A 13,318-nucleotide genomic window follows, 5' to 3' on the forward strand; every position below is an offset into this window, starting at 1 on the left:
TGTTTTAAAAAAACCACCCTAATTTTAATTTAGTTATTTCTTATTGGTTTCTGAAATATTTATGTATATCTTGTTTCCAATTTTCTTAATCATTATATTGAATCTCAAAATATAGATGGAGCATGTCACAACTCATGATTAATTTGACTTTATTATTCAAATAATAAGAATGAATTTTTTTTTTGTCAAAAATAATTCAATAGATTAAAATCCACTATTCAAATAAATATGTAAAAAAAAATTATATTTGACTATTCATGTTATTAAAAAGTAATTAAATATATCAATTATACATGCAAATTATTTATTGCAATATAACCAACAATCTTAATTTCGGTAAACAAAAGTTGCTAATTTTTATTGAAAATTATAATGTTGTGTTAACTCTAAAGCACGAGTACTTATAAAATAGTAAAATATTCATATGAGTACATTATTTAAAGGAAACAAAACAAAAATATTTTACTAAATATCACTCATAGTTTTTATTAAGCTATTGAAAAAGATGGTTTACATTGTCATCTACAAGTTTATATAGTGATCGGGTATAGTTATTTATTGACCAAACAATGAAACGGTTACATTAAATAACTAACTCTATTGAGTAATGGGTAACTAATTGGGACAATATGCCTTAGCATCCTCTGGTTGTGTGGCTAGGTAGCATGAAGGTCAACAGGTAGGTGAAGGCCTTAGCATCCTCTAGTTGCATCATCCTCTTGTTGGACGATTGTACTAGTGCAAACTTATGTGAGGATGATGTAATCAGCTTACCCTTATCTTCTAATAAGCCTTCACAAGTTGATGGTTAATATATGTTGACCAATCCAAGCTTGAAGACAAAATGATTCAATGTTCCTGGATATAAAGCCTTAGTGAAAAACTCTGCAAGTTTTGATCATGGCTTGGGACATGTAAGCTTCATTGTACCATTTTGGGATTTTCCCCTCACTACATGAAAGTCTACGTCTTTGTTCTTTGATGGAATGAGAGATTAGCTGCAATATGTAGTGCACTTTGACTATCACATTATAACACATTACCCTTGATGCTTAAAATCCTTAAGTTATCCAGCATATAAACGATCCATTGTAAATCACAAGTAGTATATTCCAAGGATCTATAATATACTTCTGATGATGATGATCTGCCCAATATCACATGTTTCTTTGTCTTCCAACTTATGAGTGAATCCCCAATAAAAAAACAATAACCTGATGTTGATATTCTTGTACCCTTGCAAGTTCCCCAACATACATCGCTAAAACTACTTATTTGTTATAATGAAGATCTTGGAAACAATATCCCTTGTCCAAGATTTTTCTTTAGATATCTCAATATTCTAGTTGCTTCCTTTTGATGTGTCTCAGTAGGGCTAATCATGAATTGGCTTAGCTGTTGTACTGCAAAAGTAACACCAAGTTTATTGTTTGTAAGGTAAAGCAGTCTCCCAATTAACCTCATGTAACTTGTCATATTAGTTGGAGGTGTTTCATCATCTTGCTGAAGTCTTAGATTAAAATCCATTGGAGTGTTTGTTTGTTTGCAGCTAATTAATCTTGCATCATTTAATAAATCCAGAAAATATTTCCTTTGATAAAGATAAATTCCCTTATTTCTTTTCATAAATTCCCTAATCTATTAAATTGGGATTTAGGGTGTCACATTAGTGGTATTAGAGCTGGTGTGTCCAATCATACCGTAAATGTGTTATGTGTTCGCCATATTTTTTTGTGTAATATGTTATATGTGTGTTATTGCTATGGTCGTTATTGTGTTAGTAGTGTAGAACTAAGTTAGTTTCCCTTCTCCCTAAATGTCTCATTATATTCGATTGGCCAATCTAATTGATGTAGGTAGTGATGGCTAGTGGAAGGAATGACGATGCGATTGCTAAGGCTATAGAGTGTATAGCCGGAGTTACAGTCACTACGCCAAAAATGTCATTTAATAGCGCTCCTTTTACAGTGCTTACTAAATACAAGCGTTGTTGTAAATATATTTTAAAAATAACGGAGCCTATCACAACGCTTTTTTGACAAGCGCTGTGAAAAAAGCGTTGTTGTAGGGTCATATAGCATTTGCGCATAATGTTATAAGGCTTTTACAACACTTTTCTAACAAGCGCTGTAAAACGAAGCGCCTTTTACAATGCTTCTCTCCAGACTTTGACTGAACCCCGAGCTACTGCACAAGCTGCTACTCAAGCTACCCAAATTGTTGCTCAAGCTACTGCTTACACTGGTGGTCAAGGAAATGTGCAAATAAATGAGTTTATGGTGATGAGTCGATTCCACAAAGCTAACCCTCCATCGTTCGAAGGTCACTATAATCCCGATGGAGCTCAGAAGTGGTTGCAAGAGGTTGAGAAAATTTTCATATGGGTGGCATGTTTTGAAGGTCAAAAGGTGCATTTGGGAACCTTTATGTTGACAGAAGAAGCTGAATATTGGTGGGATAATGCATGTCAGCGTTTAGATAATGCAGGGACTGCAATTACTTGGGTTGTATTCAGAAATATGTTTCTAGTCAAGTACTTCCCTGAGGACATCTGCGATAGGAAAGACATGGAATTTGTCAAATTAGAATAAGGGAATATGTCAGTAGTAGAGTATACCACTACGTTTGATGAGTTATCTAGGTACTATCAACTCTATGTTGGAGAGGTAGGAGAAAAGTCTAAGTGCATCAAGTTTGAAATGGGACTCAGACTAGAGATCAAGAAGCATGTGAGAATGTAAGAGATTCGTGACTTTCCTACCCTATTGAATAAGAGTAGGATTTATGATGAGGATAGTCGTGATGAAACTGCACATTACCGAAACACTGGACCCATGAAGTACAAGAGGCCTATGCATCATAATAAAGGAAAACCTTACTCTTTCCCTCCTATCCCTCTTAATAAATTTGGAAGTCGTTTGAATTATCAACAACACAGTTCTTCCGCTGGAAGAAGAAATAGTAGTGGTATTAGAAAAAGAAACGAAAACAATTATAGTTATGGGGGTGGTAGAGGAAACCCAATTGGACGAGGAGTTAGTAATGGGAATAGCAACAATAGGAGCCAAGTCTCGAGAAACAACAGTGGTAGCAATGATGATCCAGTTGCTCCTATTCGATGTCACAAATGTGGTAAGCAGGGTCATATGACATTTGAGTGTAGGGATGCTGCAGTTACTTGCTTTAATTATCAGCAAGGCCACATCAACACCATATGCCCTTACTGAAAGAAGACTCCACAACATGTAAACCAGATTTCCCAAGCCAGCCGACCTAAATCTAATGGAAGAGTATTTGCCCTCAGTGGTGTAGGAGCGTTTGAGAAGAACTTCTGAGTTGACTTAGTGTGTCTACCTTTGCATCTAGCCAATGTGATTCTCGGTATGGATTGGTTATCTACCAACCATGTCCGCGTAGATTTTTTTAATAAAACCATTGAATTCATGGAGCCGCAAGATGCCCATGTTATACATGATCCTTGCCTCATTGGAATTTAAAGAAAAAGTGATAGTTCAAGATATTCCTATTGTGAATGAATTCCCTAAAAGTATTTCCAGAAGATATCAATAGTTTTCCACCAGAGCGTGAGAATAAGTTTAAAATTGACCTTGTACCAGGCACTGGACCCATAATCATGGCACCATATAGGACTTCTCCCTTAGAATTGTTTGAGCTTAAGTAGAAATTGGGGGAACTTTTAGATAAACAATTTATATGACCCAATATGTCTCCATGGGGTGTACCTATGTTGTTGGTTAAGAAGAAAGATGGTCGTATGAGGTTGTGTGTGGATTACCACCAGCTTAATAAAGTGACAATCAAGAATTAAGTAGTCACTACCTAAGATAGATGACCTTATAGACCAATTGGGAGGATCCTGCATGTTTAGTAAGATCGACTTGAGTTCGGGTTACCATCAGATTTGAGTGAAGCCTTCTGACGCCCCTAAAACTGCCTTTAGGACCTGTTATGGCCATTATGAGTATTTGGTTATGCCTTTTGGTGTGACTAATGCACTAGCACTGCTTATGAATTACATGAACCGAATCTTTCATCCTTACCTAAACTCATTTGTAGTTGTGTTTATAGATGATATCTTTGAAGTAAAAATGTCGATTTACAAGGAAGGGGGTTTGAATTATAAATGCACCTTTTAAAAATTCCTGTTAAAAACTTAAGAAAATAACTCAAGAATGATCTTGGTTGTGAAAATAGAAAACGGAGAACGTTCTTAGTTAGTTAAAATCAGTAATTCAGTTTATGTATTTAATTTGATAATCAATCAAACTGAAAGTAAATAGATAAGGGAAGAGATACCATTCAACGATATATCTTGGTTCACCCAACCTGGGTTACGTCTAGTCCTCACAACCGTAAGATTTTCCACTAAGTGTTTAAAACAAAGAACCTTCTTGGTTTTACAACACCTAATTCAGATCAACCTTGATAGGATTTCTTGCAATCTACCCAAACCATATTAAACTCTTATAGTTTGAGTTTTACAATAATGATGAGATTGCTTTGTTAGAATCTGAGAAGGTTCAATACTTGTTTGAGTTCTGATTCTTTGATATAAAAATACACGAGAATGATTCTAGGAATCGAATGGGAAAAATCAGATTTGATTCAATGTATGTATGTGAGAGAAATTTAAGAATGATTGAAATGAGTAATGAATTTTCTTAGGACTTGAAGCTCTGATTTTTCCTTGAGCTTGACCTTCTTTTTATAGACTTTTTAGAGAATTTAATAATGGTCAAAAGAGTTGTTGGTAGTGCTATGTCAGATTTGACCAAAACCAATATATTTGAATAAATATATTCCAGCCTTTGAACATAATTTGAACTTTGTTGACTGGGTTGGTTTCTTTGTTATTGATCAGATTTATCTTGTGTTTAATGATCCTTGAAGCTTCATATGTAATTATTGATGTTACAGCTTCGATCTGGAGCCTTGATTATGTCCAAAACAGTTTGGTGAATGATTATAAACCTATGCAGAAGTAAGGAGATCAAAACTGAAATTCTAAAAAAACAAAGATTGATAATCAATCGGGAGACTGGTCTGGTCATTCTGGAGAAAGATATTTGCTGCTAAAGATCAAGAGTAACAAGCTGGATAATGTTTATCAGTTTAGAGGCTGATGTTGCAGTGCTGTCCAGATTGATCAGAATGCTGTCAAGAATGTTCAGATCTGTCTGGTCTTGCTAATTCGCGATCTTTTCTCTTTGTGATTCAAATGTCTTCTTTGACTAGAATGGTTCCTACTTGTTCCTTGTCAAGTACTGATAACATTAGCATGAAATTCAGAGGCATAATCTTCTTTGAACTAATGGAGATTGATTGATTTTGCAACTGTGACGATCATTCCACTACTGTCCAGATTGATCAGAATGTTGTCAAGAATGTTCAAATCTATCTCGTCTTGCTAATTGGTGATCTTCTCTCTTTCTGATTCGAGTAGTTTTTTTGAATCTAATCATCTCAGTTTGTTCCTTGCCAAGTGTTGATGATATAGATGTAAAATACAGAGGCTAAAACTTCTTTTAACTAGTGGAGATTGATTTGTTTTGGAGCTGTGATGATCATTCTAAAACTGGAGAACATTCTCCGTTTTCCAAATTTTACTAAGAATTTTCTCCTTTCTTGTTTGTTCAGATTTTGCTTTTCATGCTGATTTATTCTTGCTTTACTTGGATCATATCTTTGATTAATACACTTAAACACACATGTTAAATACCAAAACACTTAGAATCATAATTAACATTCTTAATTAACTTTTTGTTTGTTTTCATCAAAACATTAAATTGAAATTTTGTCTCAACAATCTTAGTGTACTCCAAGACTAAGGAAGAGCATGACGAACATTTAAGATTAGTATTGCAAACCCTTAAGGAGAAACAATTATTTTCTATGTTGTCTTAGTGTGAATTTTGGTTAGAGGAAGTAGTTTCCTAGGACATGTACTTTCACAAAGTGGTATAATTGTTGATCCTGTAAAGGTGGAGAACGTCTTAGAATGGAAAACACCTTAGTCAGTCATTGAGATTAGAAGTTTCCTAGGATTGGCAAGTTATTATCATAGGTTTGTAGAAGGATTCTCCAAGTTGGCCTTACCATTAATTAAGTTGACTCGTAAAGGGAAATTGTTCATTTGGGATACCCATTGTGAGAATATTTTTCAAGAGCTTAAGAAACGATTGACCTCTGCACTGATCTTAGTGTTACCTAACCCGAGTGAACCCTTTGTAGTATATTGTGACACATGTGGTTCAGGATTTGGTGGGGATGGAATTTTGAGATTTAAGGATAGACTAGTGGACTAGTGGACTATTAGAAGATATTAAAAAGAGCCAAAAGTTGGATTTATACCTTTTGGATAAGTTAAAATTGATTGACCTAGGGAGATAACCTAATTTTCAAATAGGTGGGGATGGAATTTTCAGATTTAAGGATAAAATTTGTGTACCCGATGTAGATGAGTTAAGAAAGTTGATCTTAGAGGAAAGACATAGGAGTTATGTAAGTATTCACCATGGAGCCACAAAGATGTATAAGGACCTCAAAAAAATATTTTGGTGGCCTAGAATGAAAAAGGACGTTGCAGGATTTGTGTATGCTTGTTAGACCTGTCAGAACTCTAAGGTAGAACACCAAAAAACCTTCAGGCTTGATGCAACCATTGAGTATTCCTAAATCGAAATTGGATAACATCTCTATGGGATTTGTTGTAGGCTTACCTCGAACTCCAAAAAAGGCATGATAGTATTTGGGTTATTGTAGATAGATTAACTAAATATGCTCATTTTATTCCGATAAATATATCTTATTCTATGAAAAAGTTAGTCGAGCTATACTTAAAGGAAATTATGAAGTTGCAGGGAATCCCATCAAGTATAGTATCAGATAGAGACCCTAGATTTACCTCGAATTTTTTATAAGGTTTACAGAGCGCTTTGTGTACGAATCTTAGGATGAGTTCAACCTACCACCCACAAACAGACGGTCAGACTAAACGAACCAATCAATCTCTAGAAGACTAGTTGAGAGCTTGTATTTTGGAACAAAATGGAAGTTGGGATAACTTTTTTCCACTTATAGAGTTTACCTATAATAATAGTTTCCACTCTAGCATTGGAATTGCCCCTTTTGAGGTGTTGTAGGAAGAAGGTGTAGAACCCCTCTGTGTTGGTTTGAGACCGGGGATTACCTTATGTTAGGACTTAATATTGTTCATCAAACAACTCATAACGTGAGAATGACTCAGGAAAAGATGAAAGCATCTCAGAGTAGGCAAAAGAGTTACCATGATAAAAGAAGGAAAGACCTCGAGTTTCAATAGGGTGATCATGTATTTTTTAGAGTTACTCCAAAAAAAAATTTGGGGTTGGTTGCGCATTTAAAATAAGAAAGCTTATTTCTTTATGTATAGGGACTTACCAAATTCTTAAACGTGTCGGTGGCGTAGCATATCAGATCACGTTGCCTCCGTCTCTTTCTAATCTTCATAGTGTCTTTCATGTGTCTCAACTTCGCAAGTACATTTTGTATCCTTCACATGTGATTGAGTCAAACAAGGTCCAAATAAAAGAAAATCTAACCTTTGAGACCTTACCGCTACGGATTGTGGGCCGAAAGGTCAATCAATTAAGGGGTAATACGATTATGTTGGTTAAGGGGAAAAATTGATAACCAGGTACTAATAAAACCACATACCCTCATGTAACCTAATTAGAAGTGTCATGCGTTAGCAAAACCACATACTTCGTTACACACAATCCTTAGAACACGGTCTCAACATAAAGAAAATAAATTCTCATAGAAATTGCTTAACTTTTACCAATAAGATACATATATTTTGGTATCTATACAAATTTTATGTCGTATTATTTTTTATATTAAATCTTCATTTTATGAAATTAACAAAAACTCTAAAGATTATGGTAGGATTACCGTCCCTCAAATTAGTCTTCATTTATGCCTTTAATCCCCTATTTTCTTTTATTCATTCTTTGTAAACCAATAATTTCTTTTCTTTTAGTATAAAACACTTGGTTATTCAAATTATTATTCTACTATATTTATCGATATGCAAATTTGAGAGGCTTTAATCTAAATGAATACTAATTGCATATAATTTTTTTTCATGTTCAAGGTCAATATGCAATTTACAACCTAACTAATTTATATTAATCTTGTGCATAATTTTTTTTTGAAGTTTTTAATTATTATATGATCATGTATATTCTGTTTATATGCTTTACAATTATAATCTTATGTTATATCAGAGAGTCTAAAATTTGTGGTATGTCTAAAGGCTTTTGTTTATTTTAATTATAATTCAAAATTTTATAGCGTGCATTAGACAATAAGTCAACATTGATAATTGCATTGATATACTATCATCTATTTTAATATCAAAAATCATGCCTACATGATATTTCTTTAACAATGTATAACTCTATTTTTTTTTAAATAATAATAATAATAAGACTCGTAATAATAATAAAAATAATAATAATAATAATAATAATAATAATAATAATAATAATAATAATAATAATAATAATAATAATAATAATAATAATAATAATAATAATAATAATAAGAAATTTTCCTATATTAATATAATCATAAATATGTATAATACTAAATATAATTGTGGATGATAGTACAAACAGTAATCAATTTATTTATTTATTTTTAGCAAGTAATTAATTTTTATTTTTTTTTTATTTTGTTGTATTATTTTATTACTTCTCCGGATTAATAGAGACGATGGTTGATGAAGACACGACACATTAAATAAACAGATTGGCGTCGTAGGGAAAAATCTTCAACCAAGGTAAGGAGTAAGATGAGGTTCGACTTTATGAGTATAATATAACGCAGAACGGGAATGTTGTAATTCTCATAGATTCAACTAGGGCTTACTACGTACGGCCATCTCTATTGATTAATAGTAATTAATTAATAACATATAAATTGTAATAGTGATGACTAAAATGTAATTTAGAAACATATAGAATTGTCGTGCATTAATTTTCATCAAAATTGCATGTTATTTGATTTTATGAAACCTTACACTAATTGTTATTGTATGAATGATATGTATTTGAATGCTCTTGTCTACTTGATTGAAATTGTGATATTACTTGAATGCACCACTTGTTTGATTTCTTATTTTGTGATTGTAGGACTAGATTGTACATTGTGAGTGGTGAAAACCAAATATTGGGATTTTATTATGAGTAAATTATGATGAATATTTTGAATTCAAACTAAGACTTGTTGAGTTGTGATAATCGAATAAATATGAGATGGGTGTTGTAGATTTTCGAGTGAGGACTATTTTGTCATCATATAGGAAGGGTCTGATAAATCTAGTGATTCAGGGAAGTACAGCTGAATGAGTCTGATCGTGGAGGACTAGAGTTGAATTGTAAGGTAAGACTTATAGACCTTGGGAGTATCTCTGGTGGGAAATTCCTAAATGGATTATTGGGTTATTCCCCAAGGTTGGGAGCTACCGTGCAACACAAGAGTACCCCGACTGTCACGTATATATGTCTCGGTTGAGTTGAGGGGATCTATGAGGACTTGAGCATTCATGAATTGTCCGTCCACTCTTGTAGTGGCATAGTATAAGACCTTCTAACCAAGTACTTCAGAGTAGAATGGTATCAAATGGTGAAAAAGTATAGAGTATAGGACATGCATAACATTTCATCCTTGTAACTGTTTTATTGCGATTGAATTAGATTAACCTTTGATATTATGTTCTTGAATATTTCTCTTTATTTGTGATATTTTGACTACTTGCGTGTTCTCATTGTTTAACTTATTTTGTTACATGATTTCGAAATTCACCCCTCGTTGTTTGTGTTTGGCGTTTTCGATGGACGCAGACGAGTTGTGCCCATTAGAGTGTTGGAAGTTATCTTGTTTTGGAAACTCTTATTATATGAATTGTATTAACGTATATTTTGAACATCTTTTATTTTAGGGATTCTTGCTGTGATAGTCACATTGAGTTGGGTCTATATTTGCAATTATTACTAAACTTATTTCCATGCACTTCCAAGGGATTTTGTTGTCTAATATTATGACTTTGAGTTGTTAAGCTTGATGGAAATTTTTAGATTAATGTGACATATTAAATGATTACGTGATACTTTTTACCTTATAAAAATATTTTGATTGTTTATATGTTTTCTTGAAGAATTTCAAATTTTTTTTTAAACCTAAAGATTAATTTAGGGTTTAGGGTGTGACATTATTAAAGAAAATAGGTAATTAAATTAAGTTTGCAGTCCATGCCAAGCGGTACGGTGGTATGAATTTCAAGAATCTACATGCTTTCATGCTTGGCAAACAGAGATGTTATTTTATTACTAAACTTGATAGCTTCACTATTCGTTGTTTCAAATCTATTCTTCACAAGCCGCTGATTCCTTCTAGGCAAATTGACAAGCAGATTTGGAAATAACATAAGAGTGGCTCTTACTCTGTCAAAACTGTTTATGGATTATGCATTAATAATTTAATTGGCACTTTTAACATTAGAATTGTAGGTGATTACTGCAACTGCATTAATAGAAATTAATAGCAACATGTTGCCCTCTTAGCGTTGATTATTTGGAATATTTGTAAATGTCATAACAACAAGTTATGGAATCATGTAAATGAACAAAGTGAGCAGGTTTGCAATCGTGCAATTCAATTTCTACAGGACTGGCACATCATCAGCAGGCTGCATATCATCAAAATTTGTAACAACAGCAAGTTAAAACATTATTTGCCTTTGGACGACATTCCCATTGCAAATAGCCTTGATGAATGCAAAATGATTTACAATTCCCGTTTTGGGCACAACTGGAAAAACACTTCTCTGTTAGAAGAACAATTTTAACCATACCTATTGAGAAGACAAATATTAGTGTAATAAATATATAATATGCATAAGAGAAGTAATATATAGAAGATTCAAATTCTATTATGCAAATTGTCTACAAACCTATTGAAAATAGAAGAACCACAACTAAAGTTGTGATAATAAAATTCTGATTACTAATCATTATTTTTAAGGAAGATAGTGGTTAAAAAAGTGGAGTGAAAATTGAAATATAATGGAGAGTAGAGCACAAGAGTGAGTGTTAAGAGAGAATGAGAATGAGAGTAAGTGTTAAGAGAGACTAGGAATTTGTTCAATTTATACTGCTAGCTAGCTTACCGCTAGCCTGATGAATCAAGTGAAAAAAGAAATGATGAAGAATGGTATAAATAATAGTGGTTCACCTTTGCAAACTCAACATCATATCAACTATAGATCAAAATAAATAGTTAATCCAAACTATTACAAAAAGCATGCAAATAGAAGGACATAAATATTATCACCTTAATAGAAATTATGAAGAATGGTGTAAATAATAGTGGTTACTCTTTGCAATTCAGCACCGCATCAACTAAAGCATTCTTTGTTGAGAAAATTTACAACAAAACACATAACAACACATTATAGATCGAAATAAAGAGTTAATCCAAAACTATTACAAAAAGCATGCAAATAGAAGGACATAAATATTATCACCTTAATAGAAATTATGAAGAATGGTGTAAATAATAGTGGTTACTCTTTGCAATTCAGCACCGCATCAACTAAAGCATTCTTTGTTGAGAAAATTTACAACAAAACACATAACAACACATTATAGATCGAAATAAAGAGTTAATCCAAACTATTACAAAAATCATGCAAATAAAAGGACATAAATATTATCACCTTAATAGAAATTATGAAGAATGGTGTAAATAATAGTTGGTTACTCTTTGCAATTCAGCACCGCATCAACTAAAGCATTCTTTGTTGAGAAAATTTACAACAAAACACATAACAACACATTATAGATCGAAATAAAGAGTTAATCCAAACTATTACAAAAATCATGCAAATAAAAGGACATAAATATTATCACCTTAATAGAAATTATGAAGAATGGTGTAAATAATAGTGGTTACTCTTTGCAATTCAGCACCGCATCAACTAAAGCATTCTTTGTTGAGAAAATTTACAACAAAACACATAACAACACATTATAGATCGAAATAAAGAGTTAATCCAAACTATTACAAAAAGCATGCAAATAAAAGGACACAAATATTATCACCTTAATAGAAATTATGAAGAATGGTGTAAATAATAGTGGTTACTCTTTGCAATTCAGCATCACATCAACTAAAGCATTCTTTGTTGAGCAAATTTACAACAAAACGCACAACAACAAATTATAGATCGAAATAAAGATTTAATCCAAACTATTTCAAAAAGCATGCAAATAGAAGGACATATATATTATCACCTTAATAGAAATTATCAATTTTTAAGCGCTATAGTTCAATTAGTTTGCAACTCAACTCGCCTTTGCACGTCATTTGCATGACTTTACATAGCAGTGGTCTTCTCCTCTCTGTAATAAAAACATAAATCTAAAAAATAAAGCATTGAAGAGAAAAATAAGAAAGTTAATCAAAACACATTCAAAAGAAAAAGAAAGATTCTAAACAACATTAATATAAATTAAACATTTTTACAAGTTGAAAGACATCTTGTTGAAAGGGGAATTGCAAGGTTTGAGTGCGCACAGTGTTTCATGTTTCTAAGGTCTGCCACGCAGCAACATGTTACCCTCTTCGCGCCAATTATTTGAGTAATCGAAAAGTGAGCAAGTTTGCAATTCTACAATTCACTTACTGCAGAACTGGAAATCGTGCAATTCGCATCAATTATGTAAGACAAACAACGTGTAATATCATCAACATGTAGATCTCCTTTGATTGTGCATCAATTTAAATAATAATTTTGTTTGGTTAGATACTCTAAATCAATTTAATATCATCAATATTTTTAATTAACGATTATAAATTGGACAAAATTATGTCTACAATTCTTCAAGTCTGACCCTACATTTGGAGATACTCTATGTGCAAGAATGTGAGTACTTAGAAGAGGTATTTGAAGGATCAAATGATAGTATGTTGCATTATCAATTATATACCATAAACTTGTTTTTGCTGCCAAAAATGAAGCACATTTGGAAAAATCACGATCATATATTAGGCTTTTAGGGATTTGACAAACATATACATAAAAAAATGTGATGATTTGAAATGTGTGTTTTTGGATGCTTCCATGGCCACAAACCTTCCAAATGAGATAATAATAATAATAATAATAATAATAATAATAATAATAATAATAATAATAATAATAATAATAATAATAATAATAATAATAATAATAATAATAATAATAATAATA

This window comes from Cicer arietinum, chromosome 2, assembly GCF_000331145.2.
Source record: "Cicer arietinum cultivar CDC Frontier isolate Library 1 chromosome 2, Cicar.CDCFrontier_v2.0, whole genome shotgun sequence".
Taxonomy (NCBI): Eukaryota; Viridiplantae; Streptophyta; class Magnoliopsida; order Fabales; family Fabaceae; genus Cicer; species Cicer arietinum.